The 19,788-nt window shown below is 39.6% G+C and overlaps 1 protein-coding gene across 14 annotated transcripts in view; it reads right to left on the bottom strand.

Annotated features, from left to right (window-relative positions):
* LOC145524092 (platelet glycoprotein 4) overlaps nucleotides 1–19,788 on the bottom strand; it is a 210,929-nt gene that overhangs the window by 160,326 nt on the left and 30,815 nt on the right. The window lies entirely within an intron of this gene.

Below are 19,788 nucleotides of genomic sequence, written 5' to 3' on the forward strand. Positions count from 1 at the left end.
CACTTGTGAAGTTCAGTCCAGAAGCACAGACTCACTAAACTGGGACCTAACTTCAAGAATGTAGAATGCTTCTCTTCCCACACCACACCTTATCATCACATTAGTAAAAGCCCATTACAGCAGCTCCTTTTACTTGGTAAAATTACAAGGCATACTTAGAGGCAACAAGCCCAATTTGAAGAGAGAGAGCAAGCATCAGAAACCAGACTCAAGTATAACAAGAATGTTATCATACTGGGAGCTGAAAGCAGACATGATTAAGATCCTGAGGTAATAAAGTAGAAAGCATGCAAAAACAGATGGGTAAGGCAATGGCAACCCACTCCAGTACTCTTGCCTGGAGAATCCCAGGGATGGTGGAGCCTGGTGGGCTGGTGTCTATGGGGTCGCATAGAGTCAGACACGACTGAAGCGACTTAGCAGCAGCAGCAGCAACACATACAGAGATATATATATTCTAAGAACCAAAAAGAAGTGCCAGAGGACAAAAATACTGTAACAGAAATGAGGAGTGTCTTTGATGACTTAGTAGACTATACAGAGCTGAGGAAAACATTCATTCTCCTCTTTCACCTTCATCAAGAGGCTCTTTAGTTCTTTTTCACTTTCTGCCATAAGGGTGGTGTTATCCGCATATCTGAGGTTATTGATATTTCTGCCGGCAATCTTGAGTTCAGCTTGTGTTTCTTCCAGCCCAGCGTTTCTCATGATGTGCTCTGCATAGAAGTTAAACAAGCAGGGTGACAATATACAGCCTTGACGTACTCCTTTTCCTATTTGGAACCAGTCTGTTGTTCCATGTCCAGTTCTAACTGTTGCTTCCTGACCTGCATACAGGTTTCTCAAGAGACAGGTCAGATGGTCTGGTATTCCCATCTCTTTCAGAATTTTCCACAGTTTATTGTGATTCACACAGTCAAAGGCTTTGGCATAGTCAATAAAGCAGAAATAGATGTTTTTCTGGAACTCTCTTGCTTTTTCGATGATCCAGCGGATGTTGGCAATTTGATCTCTGGTTCCTCTGCCTTTTCTAAAACCAGCTTGACCATCTGGAAGTTCACGGTTCACGTGTTGCTGAAGCCTGGCTTGGAGAATTTTGAGCATTACTTTACTAGCATGTGAGATGAGTGCAATTGTGTGGTAGTTTGAGCATTCTTTGGCATTGCCTTTCTTTGGGATTGGAATGAAAACTGACTTTTTCTAGTCCTGTGGCCACTGCTGAGTTTTCCAGATTTGCTGGCATATCAAGTGCAGCACTTTCACAGCATCACCTTTGAGGATTTGAAATAGCTCAACTGGAATTCCATCACCTCCACTAGCTTTGTTCGTAGTGATGCTTTCTAAGGCCCACTTGACTTCAGATTCCAGGATGTCTGGCTCTAGGTGAGTGATCACACCATCGTGATTATCTGGGTCGTGAAGATCTTTTTTGTACAGTTCTTCTGTGTATTCTTGCCACCTCTTCTTAATATCTTCTGCTTCTGTTAGGTCCATACTATTTCTGTCCTTTATCGAGCCTATCTTTGCATGAAATGTTCCTTTGGTATCTCTAATTTTCTTGAAGAGATCTCTAGTCTTTCCCAATCTGTTGTTTTCCTCTGTTTCTTTGCACTGATCGCTGAAGAAGGCTTTCTTATCTCTCCTTGCTATTCTTTGGAACTCTGCATTCAGATGGGAATATCTTTCCTTTTTTCCTTTGCTTTTCACTTCTCTTCTCTTCCCAGCTATCTGTAAGGCCTCCTCAGACAGCCATTTTGCTTTTTTGCATTTCTTTTCCATGGGGATTTTCTTGATCCCTGTCTCCTGTACAATGTCATGAACCTCTGTCCATAGTTCATCAGGCACTCTGTCTATCAGGTCTAGTCCCTTAAATCTGTTTGTCACTTCCACTGTATACTCATAAGGGATTTGATCTAGGTCATACCTGAATGGACTAGTGGTTTTCCGTACTTTCTTCAATTTAAGTCTGAATTTGGCAATAAGCAGTTCATGATCTGAGCCACAGTCTGCTCCTGGTCTTGTTTTTCCTGACTGTATAGAGCTTCTCCATATTTGGCTGCAAAGAATATAATCAATCTGATTTCGGTGTTGACCATCTGGTGATGTCCACGTGTAGAGTCTTCTCTTGTGTTGTTGGAATAGGGTGTTTGCTATTACCAGTGCGTTCTCATGGCAAAACTCTATTAGCCTTTGCCCTGCTTCATTCTGTACTCCAAGGCCAAACTTGCCTGTTATACCAGGTGTTTCTTGACTTCCTACTTTTGCATTCCAGTCCCCTATAATGAAAAGGACATCTTTTTTGGGTGTTAGTTCTAGAAGGTCTTGTAGGTCTTCATAGAACCGTTCAACTTCAGCTTCTTCAGCATTACTGGTCGGAGCATAGACTTGGATTACCATGATATTGAATGGTTTGCCTTGGAAACGAACAGAGATCATTCTATCGTTTTTGAGATTGCATCCAAGTACTGCATTTCGGACTCTTTTGTTGACCATGATGGCTACTCCATTTCTTCTAGTGGATTCTTGCCCACAGTAGTAGATATAATGGTCATCTGAGTTAAATTCACCCATTCCAGTCCATTGGTAAGGGAAGTGAAAATAGCAGAATTAGGCAGAGAGAGAAGTTGGACTGCAGTGAAGTAATAATAAAGTCTCAGATAACCCCATAGGGATCCCTGGAAAGAGGAAGGTCCTTTGGATTTGTGCTGATTTGAGGCATCAGTCACTGAATTCAGATCAGTTCTCTTGGAGGCTTGTGAACTTACCTGTTGTTGTTGTTATTCAGTCGCTCAGTTGTGTCCAACTCTTTGTGACCTCATGGACTGAAGCACCCCAGGCTTCCCTGTCCATCACCATCTCTAGGAGTTTGCTCAAACTCATGTCCATTGAGTCGGTGATGACATCCAACCATTTCGTCCTCTGTCAACCCCTGCTCCTCCTGCTCATCAGGGTCTTTTCCAATGAGTCAGCTCTTTGCATCAGGTGGCCAAAATATTGGAGCTTCAGCTTCTTCAGCATCAGTCCTTCCAATGAATATTCAGGACTAATTTCCTTTAAGATTAACTGGTTTGATCTCCTAGCAGTCCAAGAGGCTCTCAAGAGTCTTCTCCAATACTGCAGTTCAAAGAATCAGTTCTTCAGTGCTCAGCCTTCTTTATGGTCCTACTCTCGTATCCATACACGACTACTGGAAAAGCCATAGCTTTGACTATATGGACCTTTGTCAGCAAAGTGATGCCTCTGCTTTTTAATATGCTGTCTAGGTTTGTCATAACTTTACTTCCAAGGAGCAAGCGTTTTTTAATTTCATGGCTGCAGTCACCATCTGCAGTGATTTTTAGAGCCCAAGAAAATAAAGCCTGTCGCTGTTTGCATTGTTTCCCCATCTATTTGTCATGAAGTGATGAGACCAGATACCATGATCTTAGTTTTTTGAATGGTAAGTTTTAAGCCAGCTTTTTCACTCTCCTCTTTCACTTTCATCAAGAGGCTCTTTAGTTCCTCTTCACTTTCTGCCATCAGGGTGGTGTCACCTGCATATTGATGTTTCTTCCTGCAATACTAATTCCAGCTTGTGCTTCATCTAGCTGAGCATTTCTCATGATGTATTCTGCATATAAGTTAAATAAGGTGGGTGACAATATACAGCCTTGATGTACTTCTTTCCCAATTTGGAACCAGTCCATTGTTCCAAGTCCAGTTCTAACTGTTGCTTCTTGACCTGCATATAGGTTTTGCAGGAGGCAGGTAATGTGGTGTGGTATTCCCATCTCTTGAAGTATCTTCCACAGTTTGTTGTGAGCCACACAGTCAAAGGCTTTAGTGTAGTCAATATAGCAGAAGTAGATGTTTTTCTGGAATTCTGTTGCTTTTTCTATGATCCAATGGATGTTTTGCAATTTGATATCTGGTTCCTCTGCCTTTTCTAAATCCAGTTTGAACATCTGGAAGTTCTTGGTTCATATGCTGTTGAAGCCTAGCTTGGAGAATTTCAAGCATTACTTTGCTAGTGTGTGAAATGAATGCAGTTGTGTGGTAGCTTGAACATTGTTTGGCATTGCCTTTCTTACCTGAGGTAGTTATTTTCAGCTGAGGGAAATTTTTGGAGAACTGAGAGCACTGTTATCAGGCGGCAACGTTCTAGTAAGTGGGGATCAGTCCTGGAGAAGGGTGTAGGTGGCACCCACAGAGAATCCCCAGGAGTATCTGTTGACAATCCTAATAAACATGACCATTAGGCTACCCACAGGATCAAAAATTATGCTACAGACATAATTATTACTGGTTACTTAGGTGAATGCTATCACAACACCTCTTTTTGGCTCAGGACCAAGAAAAATATAATTTTTTAACTGTCGTATGCAAAGCACTGTTGTAATGTTTTCTCACATGTTGTTAGTTCATTCACTTATGACAACAGACTTTAATGCCTTCGTTTTTAGATGAGAAGATCTAAGGTCATTGAGTTGCTCAACTCTTTGTTTCCCTGCACTGTTCACCAAGATAGCTTTGACAACTTGCTCTTCAGAGGGTAGAATAGGCCTGAATTACGACATTTTGTTTAGTGGGTGGCTTTGAAGGAAATGTGACATTTGAAAAATAGGAAGTGCTGGGCAGCCTCTGAGCTTTAAAGGAAGAATGTACCAAAAGACAGAAGAAGAGAGGAAGCTCAGAGGGGAGGTAGGATGGTGCAAATAATGTTTTCACTCACTTCAAACTAAGGCAACTCTCTTTAAAAGGATTGGCCTCAGATCAAATAAAAATAAGTTAATGATTATTTAGTAATGTCAGCTGCCCATTCTAGGCTAATACTATGGTGAGTTGAAAAAGCTTTTTCTATACTCTGTCAATTATCCATTACTGCCCTTAATGGGAAATGTTTGGATTTGCATTATTCTTAAAGCTAAGAAAGAGGAAGGACAGCCTGATTCTCACTTATTTTTCATCTGACCCAAATTGCTTGAGTCAACACATAGCAATATAAGTCCAATACCCTAACAACTAGATCTACACTTACTTTAAAGAAATTTTCTAATTTACACAGACTGTATTTCCCATTTTAAAATGAGTACAACTTTGATATCCTGGACATATATGGGATTCATGATAACATTTCACTTAGAGAAATCTTTAGTGCACAGAGAAAAAGCAAAGAGCTTGTTGTGAGAAAGGCTGAAAAGTCCTGGGAGACTTTACCTTGAACAACAAAGCACTTATGGCAATGTGGTAAGAGCTGAGACTAACTGATTACAATGGACCCGCACAGCAGAGAGTAAAAACGTCAAGTCCCCCATATCAGGGGAGATTTTCAAAGTGAGTTTAGGAGAATATATTTAACCATATTGTGGAAACTAGGAGAGGCAAGAGTGCAGACTAGGAAAACTATTCATGCTCATACTCAATCACTAAGTCACATCCAAGTCTTTTATGACCCCATGGACTTTTAGCCCACCAGGCTCCTCTTTCCATGGGATTTCCCAGGCAAAAATGTAAGAGTGGGTAGTCATTTCCTTCCTCAGAGAATCTTCCTGACCCAGGGATTGAACCCATGTCTCCTGCATTGGCAGGCAGATTCTTTACCAGTGAGCCACTGGAGAAGCCTATTACCACAGTCTAAATAAGATGTCATCATGATCTGAACTCAGGGATGGAGAAATGTATGTTCAAAAACCTCACATTATGGTGTCATCCCAGGCCTAGATTTCTTTTCCATACTTCTAAAATGCCCTCCATTTTCAAAATAAAATAAGTCTCTCTCTTGAGTACTAATCATGAATTTTCAAATGCCATTATATGTTGTCTAAAGGAAACTTGATTTTGTAGCAAATTAGACAAATAAAATGTTAGTCTTATTTTCTACTGAAAATATGTTGTCCTTTTTTGTAAATATGTTGTTCTTATTTTCTATGTCAAAGCTTGTTTATACATTCTATCATAATCTCAATTCACAATTTAAAATGCTTTAGTCTCCCATCACACTAAAACTGCACAGCAAAATCAGTGGTATCATTATTCTTATTTTACAGATGGACTAACTGAGGCTCGGGGAAATTGGGTATATGACTAAATTCACAAAAAGAGTGAAGGCAGGACTTTGAGCCTGACTCTTTTCATCAAGCACCTATTACTTTTTTCTAGGTCCTAGTTCTTATGTTTGTACATTATTTTAAAATCACTTTTCTACATTTAATACCCTAATTCTCATCCTTATTTTCTAATATTTTAAGTATTATAATAGACTGATTTGATAACTTATTTCTATTTCCTTTTCTTCCAAGCCAGCTGACATCATCCTAGTGGGTTTCTATTCTTAAGATGTCACCTCTACTTGGCTACTTCCTTACTCAAAAATATTTATTGGCCCCTTCCTATCTATATGGTAAGCTCTCTACCTTGAAATACAATGCCCTTCACAATCTTGTTTCAATCTATTTTTCTAAATATATCTCCCATTGTTCCTAAATACACACAATCCTTGAACCAAACTGATCTGTTGGTGTTAACTCCCCACACTGTATCTTAAACTTTTCTATGTCTACAGCGATTCCTGCTTTTGGCTCTCAGGATATGCAGTTTCCTTCATCTGGAAAAGGCATAAAGCTAGTTTGTATTGAATTTCTGTGATCCTCCAGGAACGATGCTAGGAGTTTTACAGGTAGTATTTCTAAACTTCAAAAAAAAACAAAAACAAATTGAAAACAAATAAAAAAAAGAAACAACCCAAATGAAAAATAGGCCAAAGATCTAAACAGACATATCTCCAAAGAAGAAATATAGATGGCCAATAGGCATATGAAAAATGCTCAACATTGCTATAATTAGAGAAAGGCAAATAAAAATCTCCACGAGGTACCACCTCACACCAGTCAGAATGGCCATCATCAAAGAATCTACAAATAGCAAATGCTAGAGAGGGTGTGGAGAAAGGGGAACCTTCCTACAATCGTTGGTGGGAAGGTAAGTTGATGCAACCACTGTGGGAGACAGTGTTCCTCATAAAACTGTGGGACGTTCCTCATAAAACTAAAAGACAAATTACCATATGATCCAGCAATCCCATTCCAGGGCATATATCCAGACAAAACTACAATTCAAAAAGATGAATGCACCTGCAACCCTATGTTCACAGCAGCACTATTCACAATAGCCAAAACATGAAAACAATTTAAATGTCCAGCAACGAATGAATGGATAAAGAAGTGGTACATATGTACAATGGAATACTAGTGAAAGTTGCTCAGTCATGTCCAACTCTTTGTGATCCCATGGACTGTAGCCTGCCAGGCTCCTCTGTCCATGGAATTCTCCAGGCAATAATACTGGAGTGGGTTGCCATGCCCTCTTCTCAACCCAGGTATAGAACCCAGGTCTCCCACATTGCAGGCAGATTCTTTACTGTCTGAGCCACTAGGGAAGCCCAAGCATACTGGAGTGGATATCATATCCCTTCTCCATGGTATCTTCCTGACCCAGGAATTGAACCAGGGTATCCTACATTGCAGGTGGATTCTTTACCAGCTGAGCTACCAGGGGAGTCCAGTGGAATACTACTCAGTCATAAAAAAAGAATGAAATAATGCCATTTACAGCAATGTAAATGCAATTAGAGATTATCATACTAAGTTATGTCAGAAAGAGAAAGACAAACACCATATGATGTCACTTATATGTGGAATCTACAATATGACACACATGAACCTACCTATGAAACAGTCTCACGAACACAGAGAACAGACTGGTGGTTTCCAAGGGGGAGGGAGTTGGAAGAGGGATATGAGTGAGAGGTTGGGGTTGGCAGATTTAAGCTTTCATATATGAAATGAATTAACAAGGTCCTACTGTATAGCACAGGGAACTCTATTCAGTATCCTATGATAAACCATAATAGAAAGAATATTAAAGAAAAGAATGTATATATATATATATATAACTGAATCTTTTACAGAAGAAATTAATACACTGTAAATCAACTATATTTCAATTAAAAATATTAAAACTGAAAAAAAGAAAATTGTAAATCTCTCAGTCCTTAAATATTAAGAAGTTTGTACAAGATGACTCAACTACCAAGTGAATGGCATGACTTCCTACAAATTTCATGTTCTTTCATTATTCTATACTGTGTTCTGAATGCCTTTTCTTTTGTTTAAAATCTTATCTATAATTGAACGTACAGCTAAAATCATAACTTTTTCATATCACATTTCTTATATATAAAAACATGTAAAAGCCATAGTTCTCTCCTCTGAGCTCCTTAAATCATGTGTGTGTGTGTGCGCACAATTCTTTTGACATTAACCATAAACCTTGTCTACCATAGTGCTTTTTTTGTATATTTGTAGTATTACCCTAACTATATTTTATATTCTTCAAGAGTATCATTTTCCAGTTCATAACCTTGCTAGAAATTTAAGTAGAGTTGAATAGGCAGAGGAATCATTTAACAACTTGGCAGGGAAAGGATAATTCAGGGACGATGTGAAATTACTCTTTAGCTAACACAGTGAAAGGTGAGAAGAATGCACAGTCACTGAAACGGATTCGTTTCTCTTCCTGTTCCCCTCAAGCAGTCAGTCATGTCCCTCTAACCCACATGTATGTAGGAACCACAAATGACAACAAACAAGAGTGACAATAAAGGAACAGGGGTTAATGTTGGGAACGTAACGACTCTGTGTCTGTTTTCTGCTTTCACGTGCTTTGGGTGGTGCAGGGGAAGGAGGAAACAGCCAGTTTAAGATTCATGTTGCGTGAGTCATGGAAAGGGGGCCAAAGGTGATGCACACAGTGAAGTTCTGCAATGGCTCAGTGAGGACTGAATCTTGAAGCAGCATTTACGAATGGGTTGGTGAGGTTTGAGATGAACGGATTTTGAAGAAGGAGGTGACCCAGGAAATCTTAGTGTCCATAAGTAGATCAAATGTGTAATACCAAAAAGCCACTTGTGGTAATTTAGATAAAATGATTAAAATTTAAAATGTAGCTCCTCAGTTGTATTAATACTAGCCACATTTCAAGTGCTCACTGGCCATATGCAGCTAGGAGATGCTAAATAGGGCTGTGCAGATACAGAGCATTTCCATTCACTACAGAAGAGTTCTGACTAAACTACCAAAAACATACAGTATTCTTCCAGCTTTTTTTCCAAAGCCTATAGAGTGTCAGTTAATATGGGTAGTAAGCTGGATATATAATTTAAATTAATTGCAGCAAGTTCAATTAGTATTTTAAATGTGGCCCTAGTAAAATTTTCTATTTTTCAGAGTATATTATTTTCAAGTTAGGATGGAGTTGAAAGTACTCAATATAGTGACATTTGAATTGGGCATTAACAAATTTTTTAAGTTGAAAAGGACACTGTGGCAACAAGAATAGTCCAAGGTTAAAGATGAAAGATATGAAGTCTCACAAAATGTGTGGGAAATACTAAATCATTTTGATTAGGATTAAGAATAAATATAGGAGAGAAATGTAAAACTTAGGAGAAAAGAGGATTGAGATCAACTAATGTAGGCTTAAAAGTTTGTCTTAAACAATGGATCTTACAAGAGATATTGCCATTTGCTCCTTAGGAAGATAAATCTTCAGCCCCATGATGCTAGATTAAATAAACATGCAATTAAAGAAAAGAGGAAGTGAGATTCTTTAAGAGATTGCCCTAATAAGCAGGAAGAAAGAGGGAACTATGTGCTTGGATAAGGGAGTTGGCAAAGGAAGCCAAAAGGTAGGAAAGGATTTGAAAACACTTTTGCATGCTATCAAATATATAAATACAGGGAGTAAGGAAGAATCAGAAAAGGCTCAGATTTTAAGTGAGGGATAAATACAATTATGCTGTTGCTCACAGATAGTTGAGGGTTCATCAGGAGCTATCTTGAGTTCAAACACTTTCACTTTGAAGTGCTGTAGGACTTGCCACAGGCTTCCCTGGTGGCTCAGTGGTAAAGAATCCACCTGCCAGTGTAGGACAGGCGGGTTGGATCCGTGGAGAAGGAAATGGCAACCCACTCCAGTATTCTTGCCTGGGAAGTCCCACGACAGAGGAGCCTGGTGGGGCTATAGTCCATGGGGTTGCAAAGAGTTTGACACAACTTAGTGACTGAACAACAACAGGACTCGCCACATACTGAAGAGGATGGGGTGGTTCAGGTGGATGTAAACATTTGGGGCTTCATCTCCTGATCACTGAACCCTAAAAAGAAAACGAGATTGCCTGGTGTAGGAGCAGGGAATTTAAAAGACAGAAACATGAAACAATCTGGCTTAAGAAGAGAGTAACAGAGAAAGAATTTAGTGAAGACAAGGTGTGAAGTCAGAAAAGGATAATAGTCACAGCGTGAAAGCCACAGTGAGAGAGGCTTCGGAGGAACGAGTGGTTAGCAATCTCCAAATTTGCAAAGAATTTAAGGACAACTCCTAAAGCTTTCTGCTGATTCAGAGCACATGAATGGCTATTGAGACACCCTTAATAGAGGTAGAGGGCAGCATTGCATGACTGATAAGGGGTTATTTAAATAAGAGCTGTTAAGTAGCTCACTATTTTATTCTTTTTTTCTTGTATCTCCAACATATGTTCCACCCTTGATTGCTATTTCTCTGAGAAATAGAAGCAACCAGAAGACACATTTAAACTCTTTCACCATCACGCCTAACCTCGATCTGCTTCTGTATTTACTTGCTTTTCCTTCTCTCTTGTTCCTGTGAATGAATTTTCTGTTTAATAGAAAGCAACCATCCACTTATGCACTACATCCCATTTCTCTCTACCTACTCAAGGACATCATTTCAACAGTACTGTCCCTTCTCTATTATGCACTATCAAATTTTACCACCGTTCTCCACTGTGTCTTTCTCATCAGTTCCTACAAAAGCATCCTCTTTTGATCAACTTCCCCTACCAATTACGATGCTAGTCCTCTCCTCTCCTTTATAAAAAGGCACCAAACAGATTATATGGCATTAAAGGATTTCCCAAAAACACTGCTTATCTATATTAAACAAAATGTTGAAGGCAACCCTTTTACTCATTGTTAAATATATATTAAACAGTATAGTTTAGTATATATTTTTGAGCAGCAGGAGGACATCAGAGCAGAAATTGTGCTTCTGGTGAAAAGAGTTTAAAAAATTCAGTAGAATATGAATCCAAGTCTTATATTTATAGTTGAACTACACCAATACAAGCTATTAATTGTGTGATATTATACCAAATAAATGGAGAAGGAAATGGCAACCCACTCCAGCATTCTTGCCTGGAAAATCCCATGGTCGGAGGAGCCTGATGGGTTACAGGCCACAGGGTCGCAAAGAGTTGGACATGACTAAGTGACTTCACTTTCACACCAAATAAAAGTTGCTTTTAGGGGGGGAAAAAAGTAATGTCCAGTGCAGTTTCTAATTTCTCTTCCCAACCCCACATCCCCCCCCGCCCCGCCCCCGACTCTTAACACTGACTTGAAATCAATATTATCAAGATCAGTATTTCTTAACCTTGTACCGCCTCCAGATTCAGCCAACAGGGGACTCCTCCCTGGACCCCATGACTTGGAAATTCTTGCCTTGGCCCTTCATATGCTGAGCTTCTCCCCAGTGGAGCAAGGAGTTGAAGAGGCCAAGGGGAAATGCCCACCTGGAGTCTATGCTCTTCATCCAGCCCACACTCCAGGGAACCAGAACTGTGTAACTTCCTTTTAGGATCACTTAAACCCACTTACAGATCTGCACAGGCCTCTTCTGTGAGTCTGATGACTCAAGAGTAGATCACACCACTGAATTTACATATCCCCAGGTCAGAGAGATTGCCAAAAGTCAGCTGTTTGTCAGGTGTTAACAGAGCTTGCCCAGGGCTTGCCTGTTTAAGAGTTCTCACACAGCAGAGCACTGAGTGGATAGTGGGAAGAGAAGGGGCTAGGATTCTTACACTTTCACAATTCCATATTGAAAAGATAGCAAATTGTGCTAAATTTGGACATGTCTTTTTGTATCACCTTCAAGTTACATTTTTTTTTTGTAAGAGGGAAGAATTTTTCTATTAAGTATGTAAGCTTGATTTATAACATAGATATTTAGATGTGTAGCATGTATGCTCTGAATGATACTCTGGCCATGGAAATGTTAGATGTAGGTTTGACTGGATTCAGTGATTAATTTTCAGTACATTTTTTTTACTTGACCAGTCAGTAGCATGTGATACAGTGAATCATCCCATTCTCTTAAGACCTTTCCTTTTCTTGGCTTCTAGGAAGACAATGTATTCTCCAGATTCTCCTCCTTCCATGTTAGCAGCAACTTCTCAGATTTCTTTAAACGACCTTAGACAGTCCCTGAACGTCTTTTCTCTCTTTCCATATTCCCTTCATTATTTCATCTACTTTTATCACTTTAAATGTCATTATCTGCTGATGACTCTCAAATTATATTCTAGCCCTCATGTGATATGTGGAATCTGAAAAAAAAAAGATAAAAATGAACTTATTTACAAAACAGAAAAACACTCACAGATAGAAAACAAACTTATGGTTAACAAAGGGGATAGCAGTGGAAGGGCAGGGAAGGAGATAAATTAGGAGTTTGGGACTAACATATACACACTGTTATATGTAAAATAAGAAAACAGCAAGGACCTATTGTATAGCACAGGAAACTAAACTCAATATATTGTAATAACCTATAATGGGAAAGAATCTGGACAAGAGTATCTATGTATGTATAACTGAATCACTTTGAAACTAATACATTATATATTAACTATACATCAATATGCCAGCAAATTTGGAAAACTCAGCAGTGGCCACAGGACTGGAAAAGGTCAGTTTTCACTCCGATCCCAAAGAAAGGCAATGCCAAAGAATGCTCAAACTACCACACAATTGCACTCTTCTCACATGCTAGTAAAGTAATGCTCAAAATTCTCCAAGCCAGGCTTCAGCAATACATGAACTGTGAAATTCCAGATGTTCAAGCTGGTTTTAGAAAAGGCAGAGGAACCAGAGATCAAATTGCCAATATCCACTGGATCATCGAAAAAGCAAGAGAGTTCCAGAAAAACATCTATTTCTGCTTTATTGACTATGCCAAAGCCTTTGACTGTGTGGATCATAATAAACTGTGGAAAATTCTGAAAGAGATGGGAATACCGGAGCACCTGACTTGCCTCTTGAGAAACCTGTATGCAGGTCAGGAAGCAACAGTTAGAACTGGACATGAAACAACAGACTGGTTCCAAATAGAAAAATGAGTATGTCAAGGCTGTATATTGTCACCCTGCTTATTTAACTTCTATGCAGAGTACATCATGAGAAACGCTGGGCTGGAAGAAACACAAGCTGGAATCAGGATTGCCGGGAGAAATATCAATAACCTCAGATATGCAGATGACACCACCCTTATGGCAGAAAGTGAAGAAGAACTAAAAAGCCTCTTGATGAAAGTGAGAGAGGAGAGTGAAAAAGTTGGCTTAAAGCTCAACGTTCAGAAAACTAAGGTCATGGCATCTGGTCCCAACACTTCATGGGAAATAGAATGGGAAACAGTGGAAACAGTGACAGACTTTATTTTGGGAGGCTCCAAAATCACTGCAGATGGTGACTGCAGCCATGAAATTAAAAGACGCTTACTCCTTGGAAGGAAAGTTATGACCAACCCAGATAGCTTATTAAAGAGCAGAGACATTACTTTGCCATCAAAGGTCCATCTAGTCAAGGCTATGGTTTTTCCAGTAGTCATGTATGGATGTGAGAGCTGGACTGTGAAGAAAGCTGAGCACTGAAGAATTGATGCTTTTGAACTGTGGTGTTGGAGAAGACTCTTGAGAGTCCTTGGACTGCAAGGAGTTCCCACCAGTCCATCCTAAAGGAGATCAGTCCTGGGTGTTCACTGGAAGGATGGATGTTGACGCTGAAACCCCAATACTTTGGCCACCCCATGCGAAGAGTTGGCTCATTGGAAAAGACCCTGATGCTGGGAAGGCTTAGGGGCAGGAGGAGAAGGGGACAACAGAGGATGAGATGGCTGGATGGCATCACCAACTCGATGGACATGAGTTTGGGTAAACTCTGGGTGTTGGTGATGGACAGGGAGGCTTGGTGTGCTGCAATTCATAGGGTCACAAAGAGTCAGACACAGCTGAGCAATTGAACTGGACTGAACCGGATACATCAATTTAAAAAAAGAAAGAAACAACATCCTAGCCAGAATTCTGACGTTGAAACTCGTATTGGTAGCCTGCTTGAACACTTGATTTGGCTAATAATTTTTCAAGTATATGATAGTCAATTGAGCTCCTGATCTTTCTCCCCTAACTCTCCTTATTCCACAGTATTTCTCATCTCAACATGTAGAAACTCTATTCCTACAACTACTCAATTTCTTCCTTTCTCTTAAATACTACATCTCAATCCCTGCCAGTTCTAACTGTAAGATGTATCCAAAAATCTGTCCACGTGTTACCATGGCAATAATCCAGCCTAAATCATGTTGCCTTTTACCTGGATTATTGCAAAATTTTCCTAATTACTTGAAAATGTTATCCAGAATTCTTGTGTTAACATGTTGGTTCCATTAATTTATTCCACTGCTTAAATCCCTGTATTGTTTTCCAGTCTCTCACAGGGCTGAGTCCTGAGCTGATTTAGGAGTCCCTCATTCATCTGAAGGAACACCCCCACACTCACCCATTCTGCCCTCTTCTACTCCTTTTCCTGTACTTACTCTACTCCAGCCACCCTGGTTCCCTGTGATTCTTCAATCACACTAGGCAAGTGCCTGCCTCAAAGCCTTCACAATTACTATTCCCTTTGCTCAGATTTATCTTTCTCTAGATGTGAGTGTTTTTCTTTCCTCATTTATTTGATGTCTTTGCCCAAATGTTACTGAAGTGAACATTCTGCTGTACCACTAAGAGCTCCTTTCATGCCTGATTCACTCATTCTTTGAGCTCCTGGCAGTGTTGGCAGATGAGTCCCTCTGCAGGGCAGGGTCCTTGACCAAAAGGACCTGCCTTGTTCAAGGTTGTAACTCCCACCTGAAGGCAGCCCTCATGCAATGACCAGGCAATTGGGAGTATAAAAGCTAATCTCTCTTCTCAAGAACAACTTTGAAGAATCATTCCAGTTATAGACCTCCAAAGGATCATCTGTGACCTGTATTACAACAGCATTGTGGTTCACCCTTTCCTATGGCCAAGTTCTGCCTCCCTCCTTCCATCTAGATTTATCTGCCAAAGGTGTTCCTCACTCCTTTTTAAGCAGATCTGCCTCAGATTCCGTTTCCAGGAAACTTAATCTGAGAGAGTTGATATCAAGAGTGGTCCCAAGAAGCAGACTCTAAATGGGATATTGGAACTAGATTACCGATCTCCAGCCTTCAACCTTCAGCCAGCTAAGCAATTAGGGCCCAATTATTGCTGTTAGTTTTATGACCCATTGTATCCGGCTTGCAAAAGCAGGTAAGTTTTTAAAATTTTCACTGGTAGTAATCTGAAATTGGATATCAGTGAAAAATAACATACATGTAAGAAAAATTTCAGTTAAAGCAAGAAAAAATTATAAGGACTGCAGCAATATGGCTGTTGCTGGGAGCTATCAATTCACTGAAGAAAAGACAATGGAAGGCCAAGGGTGATTAATTACAAATTTAATGCAAAGCACGAAAGTCAGTGGATAGCCTATATAGATGAAGATGGGAAAAGTGATGATCAGGCAGAGGACTTAATTATAAGGTAGAAGAGTTCAACAGAAGATTGAATATTCAACCATGGCAAGACTGTTACACCAAAGTCAGGGTCTTCATGGAAAGAAATGGGACCTAGAGAATTAAAATAGTAATGCCTGGGTTGATGCATCAAAAAAGCATGAATCCTTAGATTCTACTTGGATCCTCTGGGCTGGCAAAAGTGTTACATCCTTCCTTTTTAAAAAGTAGCACCCCCTCTTTCATGAAGACAATGCAGAGTCCTTTGTCTTGTAAGATAGCTTTCAGTCTAATACAAATCTATACCTATTGCTTCAGGAAACACAGTTAATAACTATAATCTACTTATGACATAACCTGACCAAGAAAGTTCTGGACCTGTGAGCAGAAGAAAGAGGCCACATAATAAAAGAGCTCCAGAAGCTAACCAACATGTGCTTGCAGGAGCTATAAGTGTGTGTGTGTACACACACAAATATATTTAGATTTTAAAGGTGCTAGATCAAAGGAAAGTGGAACATAAAGTTGGATAAAGGAGAGGTATCATACAGAAGCCCTCTCCTATGATATAGGATGCCAATACCCTAGGAGACAGTATCAATATGTTTCATAGGATGGCTCTTGGAAGCCTGGATAAAGTTCTGTCCTATGGCAAATGGTAGAGGAAGGCAACAAAAGGCTCAGAGAATTTGGCAACCTTTATGGGAAAAATAATCAGACTTTAGGAAATGATCAAACAAATTTCCATGTATTGAAATAGTAAGGAATGCACTAGTGGAGGGAATGATTTCAGCATTATTGAGACAGTTCTTTATAGGCAGGGGTTGATGACAGAAAATACAATTATAGACCTGGGCTTCCTCAAAGCAATGGGAATTATAAGACCCCAAAATAAGAGAGACCAGGTGCCAGCATTTAATTATGAAAACCAACACAGCTATAATATTATAAAGAGAGTAAAGGTCAGAGTAGCAACTGGGGGAGCCAGATATGTATAGACCTATGGAAATAGTTAATAGATCAGAGCATCCTTAAAACCAAAGTAAATGAACAGGCATTATGAGTATTGCTGAATTTAAACAACACAGAGTCAAGGATAATCTTTAGAAGGATAATGTCATGATCCCTTATCCTATTTCCAGAACTGAGCAATTTCTCAGAGCCTGATTCCAATTACTGAGAGGCCCTCATGAAGGAGAAGTCTGCAACAGCATGACAAGTATATAGAATGAAGGAGTCACTAAACAGATTCTAGTTGCTTGGGCTTTTCTCTAGTTGTGGAGAGTAGGGGCTACTTTTTAGCTGTAATGTGCAGGAGTCTCGTTGAGGGAGCTTTTCTTATTGCAGAGCATGGGCCCTAGGGAGCACAGGCTCAGTATCTGTGGCTCCTTGTTGGTTGTAAAGCACAGGCTCACAAGTTGCGGCATACAGGCTCAGTTGCTTTGCAGCATGTGGAATCCTCCTGAACCAGGGATCGAACGCAAGTCCTCTGTATTGCTAGGTAGATCCCTATCCACTATACCACCCAGCAAAGTCCTTTCTCTCTCTTTTTTTTCAATACTTGTCACCATCTATAATTCTCTATACTCAAAATATTTAGTGTGTTTATTGTCTGTGTGAATCCCTCTACTCCCTCCGACACTAGAATTTAAGCTCTGTGAGAAAGGTATCTAATTTGATTTACTGCTGAATCACTCATGCCTGGTACACACATAACAGTTGTTAAATATATCAATTGCTGAATAAATGAACTCCTGCAAATCTAGAGGTAATATTTCACATTTGCAATCATTTGGGAAAAGGAGAATCGTCCATGTCCAAGATGGAACGAAGACCCTTCAAACACTATATATCTACTGATCACTCATTATTCTCTACTGTTTTTAATAAACAAGTTTTTTTTCTATGTACTCTCAGTTGAGAGCCTGCAAACAGAAGACAAGAACCAGAGGGCACGGTCACTGCAAAATATCCCCACCTACTTAAAGAGGATGGACAAACTGATTGGCTGCAGATACCTCTCAGGAATTTCAAAAGTAATGAAGCATCTAGCGGGAGGTAGTAGATGTGAATCATAACAGAGAATGTACGATGAGGTTCACTCTTAAAGGATGAGAATATGAGGAAAAGTCAGCTATGGAAGAGCAAGATATTCCTAGCGAGGAAAAAAAGCCTGAGTGAAAACTAAGTTGGGACACTAGCATAAAATTTTGTGAAATTTCAACAAAATCTGTGCTTTAATAATCCTGAGATACATTTGTTTTTTTAAAGACAGACTTTGGGACAGGAAGAGGCCCCTTAGGAAATAATTATCTCCTTTGTCATTTAGGCTTGTAATATTTTTGTTTCCAATAATCATCATATATAATTATATCCTAATCCATAGAAAAGTAAAAGATAGAAAAATAAAGATATAAATTAACTTCAATGAATAAAAATGCATATTTTGCATTACCTCTAAAGACATAAGAGCTGCTTAATGCTGGTACTGTAAACTTATTGCACCATCTGAATGTTCTAACTTGAAACAGCAACTTTTGCCCTACTCCCTCAAGATGGAAAGACTGCTCTCAAGGAGTCCCCAAAGACATGAACTCTCAGAAGGCAATACCATGCACAGGGCTCCCAGAAGTACATATTCGAGTACCATTAGTAAAGAAGGGATAGTTTGTCTCAAATTTCATGGGAATATACAAAGATAAAGGTCATTGCTAAGGGAGCTAGGACTCAAACCACTCAGGGATCCAAAGCCTGAAGTCAACACCTCCTATAAGATATGGAAACAAAATAAAGAATAATACAGATGGCAGCCTGTTTTGACCATTTCCAGAAGAAGCTGAGCCACTGAAGCCACTTATGGAAGTCAGCCACAGGTCACAGTGTCGGAGGATATCCAGCTTGATGACTCTGTGTGTGCTGCATGCTAAGTTGCTTCAGTTGTATCTGACTCTTTATGACCCCATGCACTGTAGCCCACCAGGCTCCTCTGTCCACGGGATTCTCCAGGCAAGAATACTGGAGTGGGTTGCCATTTCTCCTTCCAGGGGATTCTCCCAACCCAGGGATTAAACACCCATCTTTTATGTCTCCTGCATTGACAGGAAAGTTCTTTATCTCTAGCACCACCTGGAAAGACCCAACGGTATAAGACTCAGTAATACTGGCAATAGAGACCTCTCCAGAAATGTAGGTTGGAATCTCAATATTAAAAGCAAATGGGAAATAATCCCAGGATATCTCAAGCTAGATTTTAAAACATACTTGTAAAATAGAATTATTCAAACGGTTTAAAGACTAATATGCCAGTCTGAGATTTAACAGAGAACCTGACCAAAAACAGCAAGAAGAAAAATCACCACATCTCTCAAGCTTGTGATCTGTCGGTGACTTTTAAAGCTGAGGACTCATTCTCTGTATTTTACCTCCTCAGTTTTCTTTATTGCACAGCCTGTTCCCACAGAAGATATTCCTGATCAGGTTGATATTGTGACTTTTTTTTAAAAGGCAACAATGTTCTTAGAAGTTATTTTGCAATGATTATTTGAAAAGACCACGATTCTTCAATACAATGTCTCTTTCTGTGTGTGTGTGGGTTGTGCACGCAATGTATGTATATCTGTGTGTGTGTATGTATATGTACAGCAAACTACCTTTTTTAGTTGGTTATTACATAAAACTCTAATATGATAGGATACTTTGGCCACCTGATGGGAAGAGCTGACTCATTTGAAAAGACCCTGATGCTGGGAAAGATTGAGGGCAGGAGGAGAAGGGGACAACAGAGGATGAGATGGTTGTATGGCATCAATGACTCAATGGACATGAGTTTGGGTGAACACCAGGAGTTGGTGATGGACAGGGAGCCCTGGCGTGCTGTGGTTCATGGGGTCACAAAGAGTCGGACACAACTGAGCTACTGAACTGAACTGCTTTATGTTTCTTATTTTAAAAAAGGAACGAAATTTATGGCCACATAGTTCCTTAAACAAAAACAACAAATTTAGGTACCTTTTCCTGTTGTCATCTTTTATCAATTTTCCCTCACTACAGAGCAAGGTTTAATAATAGAAAGGGAGTATGCTGGTGTTATTTTTAAGG

Source organism: Giraffa tippelskirchi, chromosome 10 (assembly GCF_054371585.1).
Source record: "Giraffa tippelskirchi isolate mGirTip1 chromosome 10, T2T-mGirTip1v1.2.pri, whole genome shotgun sequence".
Lineage (NCBI taxonomy): Eukaryota > Metazoa > Chordata > Mammalia > Artiodactyla > Giraffidae > Giraffa > Giraffa tippelskirchi.